General features: G+C 35.8%; 1 long non-coding RNA gene and 1 pseudogene across 1 annotated transcript; one reads left to right on the top strand and one right to left on the bottom strand.

The window, feature by feature from the left end:
- Positions 1-799: 799 nt before the first annotated feature.
- Positions 800-2463, bottom strand: LOC120182812. The gene is made up of 3 exons (XR_005521870.1): positions 2060-2463; positions 1850-1897; positions 800-1186 (listed from the first exon to the last, which is right to left on the bottom strand). It is a non-coding gene; the product is annotated as an uncharacterized LOC120182812 (long non-coding RNA).
- Positions 2464-6929: 4466 nt separating this feature from the next.
- LOC120182797 lies at positions 6930-9398 on the top strand (annotated as a pseudogene).
- Positions 9399-13999: the final 4601 nt, after the last annotated feature.

Genomic DNA, 13999 nt, shown 5'->3' with positions numbered 1-13999 from the left:
ATCTCTTTGGCCTCAAAAGAAAGAACAAATTAGTGAATTTGTTGGAAAATCCTTAGTGTGGATAGCTAAGGTAGTGGGCGTAGACTTTTTTTGAGAAAGTCGAACCACTGTAAATCGCTATGCAATTACTTTCAATTTTTCTGCAAAAGCTTCCACGAAATTTTTAATTGCCAATTCACCCCCCTCTTGGCCGATTCCGTCGATCGATTAACTCAACACAATGAGGGGATTAAAATTGATTTGGGGCTAAAATTGAAACTATTTTAAAACCAGGGGGACCAATTGCGTAGTTTACCCTTTAATGTGCAGAAACGCGCGGGTCAAGAAGACCCATTGGGTCGATGCGTGGGTCGAGCGGGCTCAATATAAAAGTCAACTTTTTTTTTATAAAAAAAACTTCGTTTCCTCTTCTCTCTCACCGAACCCCTCCCTTTTTCTCTCCTTTTTCTCTGCCCAGTTCATGTGTTCTTGATGAACACTTGAACGCCACCACCAATTCCAGATTCTGGCCACCGTTGCCGCCTCGTCGGCCGCCGTTCATCGGCGGCAAAAATAAAAAAGTTTTCATTTTTTCAACATATTTTCACACCCTCATTTCAAAAATGCGATTTGTTTTTGAAAAATAGCCTCTAGGGAGCGTAGATATGAAGTCAAAGTTTCGAAATCTCTCTTTTGGTCATCGGCTAAAACGTTTTTCTTTGGGGTTTTCAAGCAAAAAACGCGAGTAACAACGCATGCAAGTGAAGAAAAAAATGAAAGGTAAAAGCTTTCACCTTGTATTGCTTCGAATCGTTTACAATAGCCTCGAAATCACTCTTTCTTTGATCGTATTTCTCTGGTATTTCTTGTGTAATACTTGTGTGTTTATTCGAATGGGTGTTACACTTATTTATAGTGAAAATACAAGCCTATTTTTAGTGTTCTAATCTGAGTGAAATACTTATGTTGGTTGTTGGTGATGGCCGAGATTCTTGCGTCAGAGGACTCGGGCTGATGGAGATAAGAGACGTGCGGCTGTGGGACGAGAAGGGAGGCGTGCTGCGTGAGGAAACCTCGGTGAAGGCGGCGCGGCTGGATGAGATGATGTTAGGGTTTCTGGCAACCCTAACATTCTACTGGTTTGCACGTGGGTTGTTGTTGGGTCTGGGCCAAACGGGCTTGCTTGTATTTGGGGCACCAGTCGAGCCTAAAAAAATGTAATAAAAAATAAATCAATATTTATAGATATATTGTATGCTTAATATAATATATAAATATTGTAACATATATGGGACGAAATTGTGTGTCTAAAAAATGTCTAATATGAAAATAATAAACAAAAAAAATAAGTACAAGTGTCCAATTTCCAATGAGTTCTTGTTTTCCAATGATGCCCAAACGCTTTTACATACAGGAAATCAAGACAGATCAGACCCATTTTTCACATTGGTTTCTACAAAGGTTTGACCAATTCGAACATTCACAAAGCACGGGTGCTTAAAGAATAGGCACGTCCAATTTCTATTCAACAATTCACAAGCTGCTGAAGGCCAAAGAAAAAGTGCTAGCTTGCAGCATATCTTTGGCGATCTTCATGCTTTTACATCCAGGGGGGAAAATGGTTAACTGAGGATGATGCAGTGATTTCCGGTTATGAATATCAACCAATCCAAAAGCCAATAACTTGAATGCTACAACATGCTATTTTCATAAGTATCTCTCTACTTTCATTGCATGCATATAAAAGAAGCATATGGTAGTGCCCAAAAGTTCACCAATTTGGCGAACAGCTATACCCGAAGCCGAACGAAACAAAAGGTAAAACATAAAACTCGAAACTTTCTTGGAGACGAGAATGTTAGTCACAAACCCGAGTTCAAACTCTGACAATGAAACCCAATCTCCTCGAGGTTTAGACCTGAACATAAAAATGGAAGCATAAGCCCTTTAGACCATTTTTTCCTTCATTTCACTAATATAACTAATGGTATACAATCAACATGGAAATCAAGATTCGAAAATAATCAGTAAAGCAACTGAAACATGTTCAAGCATACAATGGCCTTCCACAATTCTATACCAGTAATAAATAACGAAATGAACCATGACAGTTTCGTTATTGAAGATCGAATCATGATTGATTTATCCACGTGTTCTTGTCGGTCTGCTCATAACTCAAAGTGGCGGACACGTTCCTATCGTAGTGCATCTCGCTTTCGAACTTGGTCTTGCAGGGTTGATCCAAATGAACCTCGAACCAATCCGTATCGTCGAAGTCAAACCGGGTTATCCCTTTGGGAAGAAGCCCCGTGCGAAGTGCATGGGCTTTTAGGATCCCGTAAATAGAATCCTGTTCGCCATTGACAACCATGAAGAAGAAAGTGAAGTGAAGAAACATGGTTGAAAACATTGAAGGATCCATTTTTGGTTTTGTTGTTGGGAAATTTTGTGCTAGAGAATGAAGATTGGGGGAGGGAATTTAGGGTAAGGATTTAAGGGGAAATTGGGATAAGAAAGAAGTGAAGATAAGATATGTAGAAGGAGACATAGCTGCCAGCTTGGGTACAGAGAGGATTAGGAGAATGATCAACTATTGGTAAGTGGCTACTGTACACCTAGTTTCTTAAATCATCACCTTGTATAAATATAACATATAAAAATAATTAAAACATTGAATTTTTTTCTCATTTTTGCGATTAATTACCGGTATTCATCGCCAAGTTTTTCGATTAAAATATTTTTAATATCATATCCTGTTAAATTAATTGATTTTTGAATTTTTTTAATTAATATTAGAAGTCGAAATATCATTATTGTTATTATTGACATTCTTTCGATTATCGTAATTCATCATTTTAATCTTATAATATTGAAGATTTATACTTTCGAAGAACTGATTGCCTGATGCAGGGGATCCGAGACAGATGATGCTGAGCTGTCAGATTGCACGTTGATGGTGCTGAGATACTATGAGTTGGCAGATCAGCGCAAAGGCGGGAATTGATTGTGACATATTCCTCATTGGGGTCGTTTTGAGTATGTTTCAGTCTTTTGGCCATAACTTTGGCTACAGGTGTCAGAATCGCGCATAAGACCCCAATCCGGAAAGCTCTTTTCGACGCGCACGTTCTCCACATGTGTGGCCTTTTTTTCAACCTCAAATTCTGCCGTTTTCCCCTCCGAATCACTAGATTTAGTTATTTTTTACTATTTATGGTAATATTTCGATTGCTAATTAGGAAGTCAATTTAAATTCGATTTAGGCCGGATTTTTGGGAGATTGCTTATTTTATTTCGAATTTCAATTTAGAGTGATTTTCGGGATTTTGCTATTTTTGGCAAAATTCGAATAAAGACGATTTTTTTGCTATAACAGTCCGGCTTGTGGACTGCTTTTTGGATGGTTTTTGATTTTATAATATTTTATTAAACCCTAGAGACTTTTTTTCTCTGATTTTTTGGGCGAATTTTCTCTTGTGAATCGTCTGTCGGAAGTAGCCTACAGGATAATCACTATTCTTTCTTGCGTCATTGCCGCTATTGAGGGAGGCGATGGCCGTTAACGACGAAGACAATGACATCAAGTCTTTGTAACTAGCGTAAGAAACGACTTTACGGCGAACATCACTATGTCTGAGAGCTGTGATACGAACTGAAGCCGTTGTTGTGTAAGAGAAAAGCAGGTGAATGAGAGCTTATGTTGGAGTCATTGTTTCTGTTCGTGTTTCATCCATGAATCAGAATAAAATTGTTGATTGGTCAAGCTTTTTAGCAATGGTGGTTTTTGTAGGTGATTTGATAATACGTAATATATAAAGATTGAACGGATAAAAGCTAAAAAAAATCTGGTTTCTTTTTCCCTTTATGCCCAGAGACTGATCTTGTAAGAACTTTCACTGAATGGCCAATTTTAAGGATAATTATAGGTTTAAGCGTCAGAGTTTGGCTTCTATCATATTTTAGTATTAATTTTATTTTTGAAATTATTTAATTTCATTATTTTATATTATTAATCGTATTGATTAATAAAACCGTTTATTTTTATTGATATGAACACCAACTATTTTCATTTCATATAATATTATTGACGTGATTACTTGAAGACATGGTAATTATAAAAAAATAATTATTATTTTAATTTTAATTAACCTATGACTTCAACCCATCAAATCGTGGCGCGAATTTATCCAAGACCGTACAATTCATCGACGCTCTGTTCTGTGACTCCTCAATGTCAAGATCAAGAACTAGACATTAAAACATAAACTCCTTGCATCGGAAAATTTTATTGATCCAAAATTTATACACGATAAAATTTAAAAGAGCGATCTAGATTACTCAAAAAGCAAGATACTGAAACTAATAGAATTAAGCAGTCAAAATCTCACAGCAAAGTAAATAAAATGGGAGAAAAAGCATCCATTAGACATTGGAAAGGGGAGAATCAGCAAACCAATACGAAAAAAATAGAGGAAACATTGGGGGGGGGGGAAACCCTTGTTGGAGGAGATCGGAGAAAAAGAAACATGTTGGACTCCGGTGGATGAAGATGAAGTGAGAGCTACCGTGGAAGCAACGATCACAGTCGCACAAGAGGTCCAGATCCCTTCATTTTCCCGAATCCTTTATGTTTCAGCAAACAAAACTCAGATCGAGGGTGATTACTTCCGAAGCTCCGATGAGAAATGTGTGAAATCCGACGGACTTAGCCGGGTTCAGACCGCTCGCTTTCCCCTCTCTTCCCTTGCATAAATACAATCGTGTTTTTTGGGTTGGGAATTTATTTGTTCTTTTCATGTTTTTACGGATTAGGGGGGGGGGGAATAGGGATAAAATAAAAATAATATATTTTTTTTGTAATTATCACGTGATCGAATGAACATGTCAGTAAAATTATCTGATGTGGAAATAATTGACTTCGACGTCAATAGAAATCAACGGTTTTATTAATCAACACAGTCAACTATATAAAATGATGTAATTAAATATCTTTGATGATAAAATTAAAATAAAAATACGATTAAGATAAAATTGATAAATTTGATATACTACATAATCAACTCTAACTCTTAAGCCATAATCATATGATATGTTAGGACCGATGGAATATGATAGAGATTGAATTTTTAAATTTTAGGAGGGTATAAATTTATAAAATTTTAAAGAGAAAATTGATTTTCAATAAAATTTTATACATAGAAAAAATAGAAAAAAAATATGATCTGAAATTTTTAAAGAAGATTGTTGTTCTAACTACTCCTTTCTATACATCTCTAATGATATATGTATAGTATTTTTGTAAGGATATAATAACCATTTAAGTTAGTACAGTGGTTAAACTTATATTTTGTCAGAACTTAATATTCATGGATTGGTAAGACGAAAAGTATTACTGTTGTATCACTTTGGGTTGATTCAATTGTAAGTACATGGTGTTGTTGATGCAGTAAATCTAGTTTCCTGCATGATGATGTTCATGCTCTAGCAATGGCAAGGGCTCGTGTGATTGCTTAAAAGAAAGCTGAGTATGGATTTTGGTATTATCCGATTGGACTTAAAGAGAAGCTTTTACCATCAGAATCAGGATATATAATGGAAGGATCGACCAAGTAGTTGGAAAGAGTAAATAGTATGGAAAAAGCACTCAATAATTATCACTCTACGGTACTTGAACTGCAAAGAAATAATCAACACTGATAACAGATTCAGAACTTTAAAGAAGGTGACAGAAACTTGCATTATTATAGGTGTGAATCAACTATGTGAACGCAGAGATTAAATTGCCATGAAAAAGCTCCCTAATCTCTCCGTTAAAACAATTTGGAATCCAAACCCTGCTTCTTTTTCCTCCCACTTTATTGGCCCACATCTTGAATTTACTACTCGACTGTAAGACATTGATCAAATCTTCTTCTTTTTTTAATGAATCAGTAACACGGTTTTGAAAATTGGACCGGATCGGCCGGTTCAATCGGGAATCGTTGTATAGCTCGGTTCAATTTAGACCGGTTGATCCGCTACTAGTGAACCGGCCGGAACCGTTGAACCGTTCAAACCGGACCAACTGAAAACCGAAAAAAACTAGAAAAAACCGCCAATTTAGATTTTTTTTAAAAATATTAAATCAAACGATGTCGTTTGTTAAACGAGTCAAGTCGAACTCGAGTATTGCTGAGCTCGACTTGAACATGAAAACTTTAAAAGTAAGCTCAACTCTACTCAAACTCACGAGCTAAAAATTATCAAGTTCAACTCGAACTCGAAATATAATATTGAAACTTGAACTCGAAAAGGCTTGACTAAAAAAAAAATTTAGAAGCTCAATTGAAGCCTAAAATTCGAGCTTGATTGAAGTGAAAGAATAGTTCACTCAATGCTCACCAAAAGACTCTATGATTTTGAATGTCAAATTACCTCTATTATTTATAGAAGTTAGTTGGGATGATCTTCTATGTTTCTTAGCCATGTGAGATTGTTTAAAAAAAAATTAAACCAAACAATATCATTTTATTATGATTTTTTTAGCCCCAAATTTATTTTTTAATTATAGTTATATAATTATATTTATTACTTAATATGTTTTACCTTAAATATTATGTTGTAGTTAATTTGAATCATTTTGTTTTACTTGATTTTATGGTTTTTAACTTATATATGTTATGACTTGCTTTTAATATGAATTGTGATATAAAAAATTATTTTTTATTAAATATTTTTGATATTTTTATTTAATTTTTTAAATAATTATGACGTCGTCCGATTCTTTCAATCAATCAAACCGATTCAATCGATTAAACTAATAAACCGATAACATAACCGATTTACTAATCGGTCAGGTTCTAAAAACCATAATCGGTAATCCATATTCTATGCTTAGTAGTAATTCATGGTGGGTCAGTTGTCTAGTTATCAGACAAAGAAAAAGAATGGGACCCAGAACCGAGCTGTCTCCATTTCGAAGTGCCACTTTCCCATGTGACTCAAAATCTGCACTCTCGAACTCACTGGGAACTCGGTTAACCCTTGTATTACTACAGCTCCTCTGTCTTTGCAGCAAAGAAGATAAGATACCATAAAAAGCCCAAATTTTTTTGTTCTTTTTTGAGATATGGTTTCTGGGTCACCATATTTCCAGGCTTCTTTCTTCTTCTTTTTCTTCTTTATGCTGGGATATTTGGCGAGTGGCTCTTTGGCAGGTGACCCTTATGTCTTCTATGATTGGACTGTCTCTTACCTCACAACTTCTCCCCTTCGTGACAAACAACAGGTTCTTCTCTCCTTATCTTCTCTTGCACCTTTGTTTTTGCTGGTTCAGTTCATAAATTTGTTTAAACAATTGATATTTCTTTCTTTGAAATTTTTGTGGGGTTTATTGTTTAGTTTGCTTAAAGAAAAAAGCTTAATGGGTGTTAAGATTTTGGATGAATAATGTATGTTGAACTGTATGCAGATTTCGATTTCTCCCTGCTTAATGGATTAAAAATAAGGGTAAACTGCACCTGATACCACTAAACTTTAAACAGTGTATCATTTATACCACTAAACTTGTTGGCCTTAATATTTGAGCAAAAATGGAACTTCAATGTATTATTGATAAGATATAATAGTTAACATCCGAGCAATTCACTCTACTGAAGGACATGATTTCAAAGCATGTTCTATTCACCATTAATGGAGGTTGATGTGTATCTTAGTTCTTTGCTTCTAAAACCTAAGTTTTCAAATGCATGGCATTTTGCCATAGTCATACATTTGAATTTAACATGTTAGTGCTTTTCTGCTTCTGTCTTTGATATTACCGGCCCTATACAGAGAGTATTAGTTTTTGGTAGATATTGTCTCAATAATGTCGGAGTCTGTATGTTAGTCGTCGGAATCTTGCCTGTTCAGAACCTTGAATCATGCCATGAGTTATGAACTATATATGCATACATTTAATGCCATAATTCCAGGTGATAGGGATCAATGGGCAGTTTCCTGGACCAATCCTCAACATCACTACAAATTGGAATGTTTTTGTCAATGTCAAGAATGTTCTAGATGAGCCACTTTTGCTTACATGGTATGAAGGATTGAACAAAGGAGATACATATCAAGAAGGGAAAGAATTGTGATATTAATCTTAATGTGTTTATTCTAATGTAGGAATGGTCTACAACATAGGGAAAACGCTTGGCAAGATGGTGTTTCGGGGACTAATTGTTCGATTCCTGCCGGTTGGAACTGGAAGTATGAGTTTCAGGTCAAAGATCAGATAGGGAGTTTCTTTTACTTCCCTTAAACTTCCATAGAGCCACTGCGGCTATGGCGGAATCATCATAAACAACAGGGATGTCATTCCGCTACCCTTTGGGATGCCTGATGGTGATATTACTATTTTTATTAGTGACTGGTATACTAAGTCATAAGGTCTGCAAAACTTTCATTTCTTTTCTTAATGCTTCTGATGTCTGCCAGCTAATCGTTTTTTACTTTTTTCGTGTACTAAACGATTTCTCTTGTGGAAAAACAGGGATTAAGGAAAGATCTCGAGAAAGGAGTCGACCTTGGTGTTCATGATGGCATCCTGATTAATGTACTGGGTCCATATCGATATGATCAGGCACTTGTTAAAGACGGGATTGTTTACCAGATCATAAATGTCGAACCAGGTACACAAATACTTGGTTTTGCAGCTGTTCAGGTTCTTGGCACATTGTCTTGCCTAGAGGAATATAGTTGTATTGTTAGTTCCTGATTATGTGTTTCATTTCTACATGCTTTCATGGTGGATGATAGATGATGTTCAATTTATTAGACATCTGAACCGAATTATCAGTTTATCAATAACTTTTTTGAGGGCAGACTTGGATGTATCATGAAACAGGAAAAACATACTGCTTTAGGGTCCACAATGTCGGGATTTTTACTAGCTTGAATTTCCGAATTCAAGGCCATAATCTACTTCTCGCCGAGACTGAAGGATCGTACACAGTTCAGCAAAACTACTCAAACATGGATATTCATGTGAGACAATCGTTCTCATTCTTGGTTAGCATGGATCAGAATGCCAGCAGTGATTACTACTCAACACCTTTAAAACTTGCTTAACAGTTCAAGATCCCTGGGGTGTACAAGCTTGATTTTTTGAATAAACTCATAAACAGGCTGCCCTAACTCGACACGTCTCTAGTTAAAGGCTCTTTCAAAGGTTTTATGGAAATAATCTTTCAGAACAATGACACCACAGTTCAAAGTTACTATCTGGATGGCTATGCATTCTTTGTTGTAGGGTGAGGTTTTAACTTCTGATATCTTTCTTTATCCATGGATGTCGGGATACATGGATTTGACTATTTTCCTACTCTTTCGTAGTATGGATTTCGGGCTATGGACAGAGGATAGTAGAGGCACGTCCAACAAATGGGATGGTGTTGCACGCTCTACTACACGTATATCCCTGTCTTGTAATATTACAAAACAATTTTATATGTTCAAAATCTCATGTATGGACAACCACTTCTAACAGTATATAACTGGTTACAGGTCTTCCTTGGAGTCTGGACAGTAATTTTAGTTTCTCTAGACAATGCAGGCATTTGGAATCTACGTGCACAGAATCTCGATTCATGGTATCTAGGCCAAGAAGGCTATTTAAGCGTTGTGAATCCCGAGGTCGTCCATTCGGAGGCTCCGTTACCAGAAAATTCTATATATTGTGGCATCCTGTCGTCATTATAGAAGTAAGATATTAAAACGATGCAGTTTACTTTCTTCCGTATTCTCTTATTTTTCCTTTGGATTGTTGTTAACATCTCTAATTTTCTATGTCCTACAGGGATCAGGCTCAGAGAGTAAATTTCTCTGGCACGACATCTATTTCTGATTCCAGTAAAACAGTACTTAATGTTAATCATAGCCTTCATTGGACACTAATTCAGGTAAACATTGTTGAAACGGGTTTATTTATTAGAAAAAATAACTTCAGTGACCGAAAATACCTTATAATATATGATTTTAACCAACTTTTTTTGGATTTGCGAAAATGACCAACAAATTCGCAACGCAAACTCCAATTTCACAACTCAGTTTTGAAATTCGCAACGCGAATATATAAATCGTAATTCGCAACGCGAATTTGTAATTCGTAACACATAAGCTAAATTTGCAACACATAAGTCAAATTCGCAAAGCGCGTTTATTTTCACAACGCGAATTTTATTTTCGAATTCGAAATACAATATTAATTTCACAATACAAATGTAAACAGTATAATCACAACTTATAACCTAAAACCCTAAATCGTAATTCAGTCTCATCTCAATCTCTCACTCTCTACGGCGGCATCCTTCTCCATATCCGGCGACCCTCCTCTATCTCCATCTCTTAGAGTCACCCTCACAACCATTCACGGCTACAAAATGGAAAATCAACCACCGAGAGTTAGTTTTTTTTAATTATTTTTATTTTAAAATTTTTGTATTATTATTAGATTTTTCATATTTAAATTGATGATAAATTTATTGGTAATTTCAATATATATATTAACAATTTCACTTAGATTGCTTAGTAAATTCATTCGGTTGCTATCAATACTGCTAAACTATTTAGTCTTTAACCATGTGAAGTTAGAATTTGTCTTTTGGTTGAAGTAATGCAATTCATTCAAGTTTCAATTTGCAGAATAATAGTTTTTGAAACTTAAATTCGCAACGCGATTTTAGTTTCGCGTTGCGATTTTCATTTTCGCGTTGCGATTTTCATTTTCGCGTTGCGATTTTTATTTTCGCGTTGCGATTTTCATTTTCGTGTTGTGAATTTAAGTTTCAAAAAATACTATTCTTTTGCAAATTGAAACTTGAATGAATTGCATTACTTCAACCAAAAAACAAAGACAAATACTAACTTCATAGTGTTGCGAATTTAAGTTTCAAGAATAAACTACTATTCTTTATGTTGTCCTTGAATCTGCACTAAACCTATATGTTGTCCTTTTAAATATGATATAAGTGCTTACTTTTGGAATGTTATCTGATGCATTTTGTGAACTATGATAGAATAATGACTTGGGTGAATAACGTGCTAGTTTGAAACATATTTGGCTATATTTTCCCTGTTTAATATCATATCTGTTTATAGTGTATAATTTGTAGTTTTTGGTATATCTAATTTGGTATGTTTATTGTTTTTGTTAGGAATTTTTTTCGGCTTTATTGACTTTAAGGAATAAATTAAGCTTAGCCACTACAATTGCGTCGACATTTACACCTGTACAAAGAAATTTGTTTGAGAAAACTTGTTTCAGGCCATGACTGAAAGTACAACATCCAGGTAGAGTTGCTATGTTGACCCATTTGTTTCTTCAGACCATGACTAACGATCTACCCGAGAGGATACAACGTGGTGATAAAGAGATATGGTTTCATTTTCCACCGGCATATAATTGTTTTGGGCAGGAGGAGTTTTGCTTAATCACTGGTCTACGTTTTGGACGACACGATGAAGTAGGTCGGTAAACTAGTCATATCGCCCGCCCATCATGGTTATTCCAGGTTTTTTCTGAGCTGGCAAAGGCGAAGCCCAGTTTACACGTCTACGATTATAAAAGATTACTTCTTAAAGATGGTTTTATTCAGATGGATGACCTTGATGTTGTCTGAGTATGCATTTTATTACTTTTGAATGCCGGTTTTTTAGGTAAAGAGGACAGACAACCAATTTCTGAGGATTTAATATTATTGGTAGATGACTTAGATGCATGGAACGTGTTTCCATGGGGTTCATATTTATGGAAAGCTACCTGGAAAAAGTTGTCAACTGCCTTTGAGGACCGTCATAGTTTGCGTGACCATGGTTCCAAATACACTTTAGTAGGCTTTATTTGGGCCTTTAAGGTAAGAATTTTTATATAATGTTTTCAAAATTATAATTAATTATTTAACAATTACTAAAATTAATGTTTGTGTATTATATTGTTTGTAGATTTGGATATTTGAGGCTTTTCCCAGCATGCAGACATATGCCATCAAAAAGTTAAATGATATTCCTAGGGCTATTACCTGGAGGAGGATCTGGCTGTTGGATTGGGAAGATTTAATACCATATACGACGATGAATGATGTAAGTTAACACAAATACTACCATATATAAACAAGTTATTACTAGTAAACGTTTGACTTTGTTTGAGCTTTTATAATGTTAGGAGGTAAACTATCCATTACAGAGGCTGACACCCACATAGGCTGAGTTTTCCACTGATTGGTGGCAAGCTAGTAAGCGTTTTTTTATGGAACGGATGATGAGCACCACCCACTTCGAGAGCCATCACTTGATCGAGCCGATTCTACAGTTCGACACCTAGAGCCATCACCTGATCGAGCCGATTATACACCTCCACAATGAGAGCCATCACCTATTTCATCATATCATCGAGCCTCTTCTCCACCATCACCTCATGATAGGCGACGGGCAAAGATGCCACGACATTTATCTCTTTGTTCTCCACCTCCACAGGATGAGTTAGGGGAGTTACGTGATGAGGTCAGTGCTTTGCGTGATGAAGTTGGTACTTTATGTGACGATAATGGTGCATGGCGTGATGAGGTACGGTCTTTACGTGGTGAGGTAGATATTTTACGCGATGAAAATGGTGCTTTACGTGGTGAGGTATATACTTTACGTGATGAGGTAGCCGCTCTACGTGAGATTGTTTCATCGTTGCAGAATGAGGTTCATACTCTACGCAATGAGGTAAGTTTGTTTCATACTATACTAAAAATGCAAATAACCTTTTTTCAACATTATTTATTTATTTATTTACTGATTTATGTATTAATTTATTTTTAGCGGTCTGATAAGGTAGATGTTTTACGTCGGGTTTTTCTTGCACGACGGGGTTCACGCATCAGACGTCGTGCACGTGCCATTACGTCTCCTTTCACCCCAATAGTTCCAAGACTCCGTAAGAAGAAGCTCGATTCACTTGTTATCGTTCAAGAGGCTCCTCATATCATTCAAGAGGCCCCTCTCGTCGTTTAAAAGACCCCTCTCATCGTTCAAGAGGCCCCTCCCACCGTTCAAGAGCCCGATTCACATGGTATACTATGTCGACTTATTAATAAACCCTCTCACGTGCTCGGTATGATGGATCAGAGTTGACTTTCATATCAGTTACCGGCCAGTACCATTCCTCAACAGGAGAGAACACTACCGGACACAATTATGGATAATACCCTTTGGGCTAAGACCGTAGTTGATTTTTATCTACATGAGTGGAGCCAGGGGTGCTACGCTGATATATACAAAATTGGCGATGATATGCATTTGTTTCTTGATCGGTCTTGGTGGGGTGTTTTATTAGGGGTTGAAGAGAATGACTATTTCGAATGAGGGTAAGTCTTATATTCTTCTTATATTGTATTTTGATTATTTTTTTAAAAAAATTTATTAAATTTACTAATATATGTATTTTTTTTATAAAACATCATATTGATGCATGAGTGTCACGTCGTCTAATTATAAGGAAATTGAAGAAAATAAAAAAGACGTGATGGACTATTATGCCTTCGTCTTTTCACGTAGCTCACTTGAAGGATCAGAGAGACGTTTCATATGCGTTGGGTAATGGAAAAGCTATCATTTATCCTGCGTGGTGTGAGGTCAATAAGGTTAATATTTATTTTTGAATATTTTAAAGGTGTTCATAAATTTTATTTGATGTGCGCAACTGAATTATTATTTATGATTGTAGGTGTTTATCCATGTTATGAAATTGGCTTCTCGTCGAGCTTCAGCTCCCATCAATGAAGACGATAGTATATGACAACATGTTGAATTACATACCATTTTCTGATTTGAAAGATATTATTTATAAGAGATGGAGCACTCATTTGGTTAAATTCTTAGATGCGATTGATTATTGGACTAATTCAAGAAACAAGAAGCCAAATAAGTTAAAAGTTTCTACCTCCCACAGATAGAGATAGAGGTGTCGTAGGATTGTGGTTTCAGCATTTTATGGCTAGAGCGATATATTCGAGAC

Source organism: Hibiscus syriacus, unplaced genomic scaffold, assembly GCF_006381635.1.
Source record: "Hibiscus syriacus cultivar Baekdansim isolate YM2019G1 unplaced genomic scaffold, ASM638163v2 tig00112738_pilon, whole genome shotgun sequence".
Lineage (NCBI taxonomy): Eukaryota > Viridiplantae > Streptophyta > Magnoliopsida > Malvales > Malvaceae > Hibiscus > Hibiscus syriacus.
This window is presented reverse-complemented; position numbering and strand designations above follow the sequence as displayed.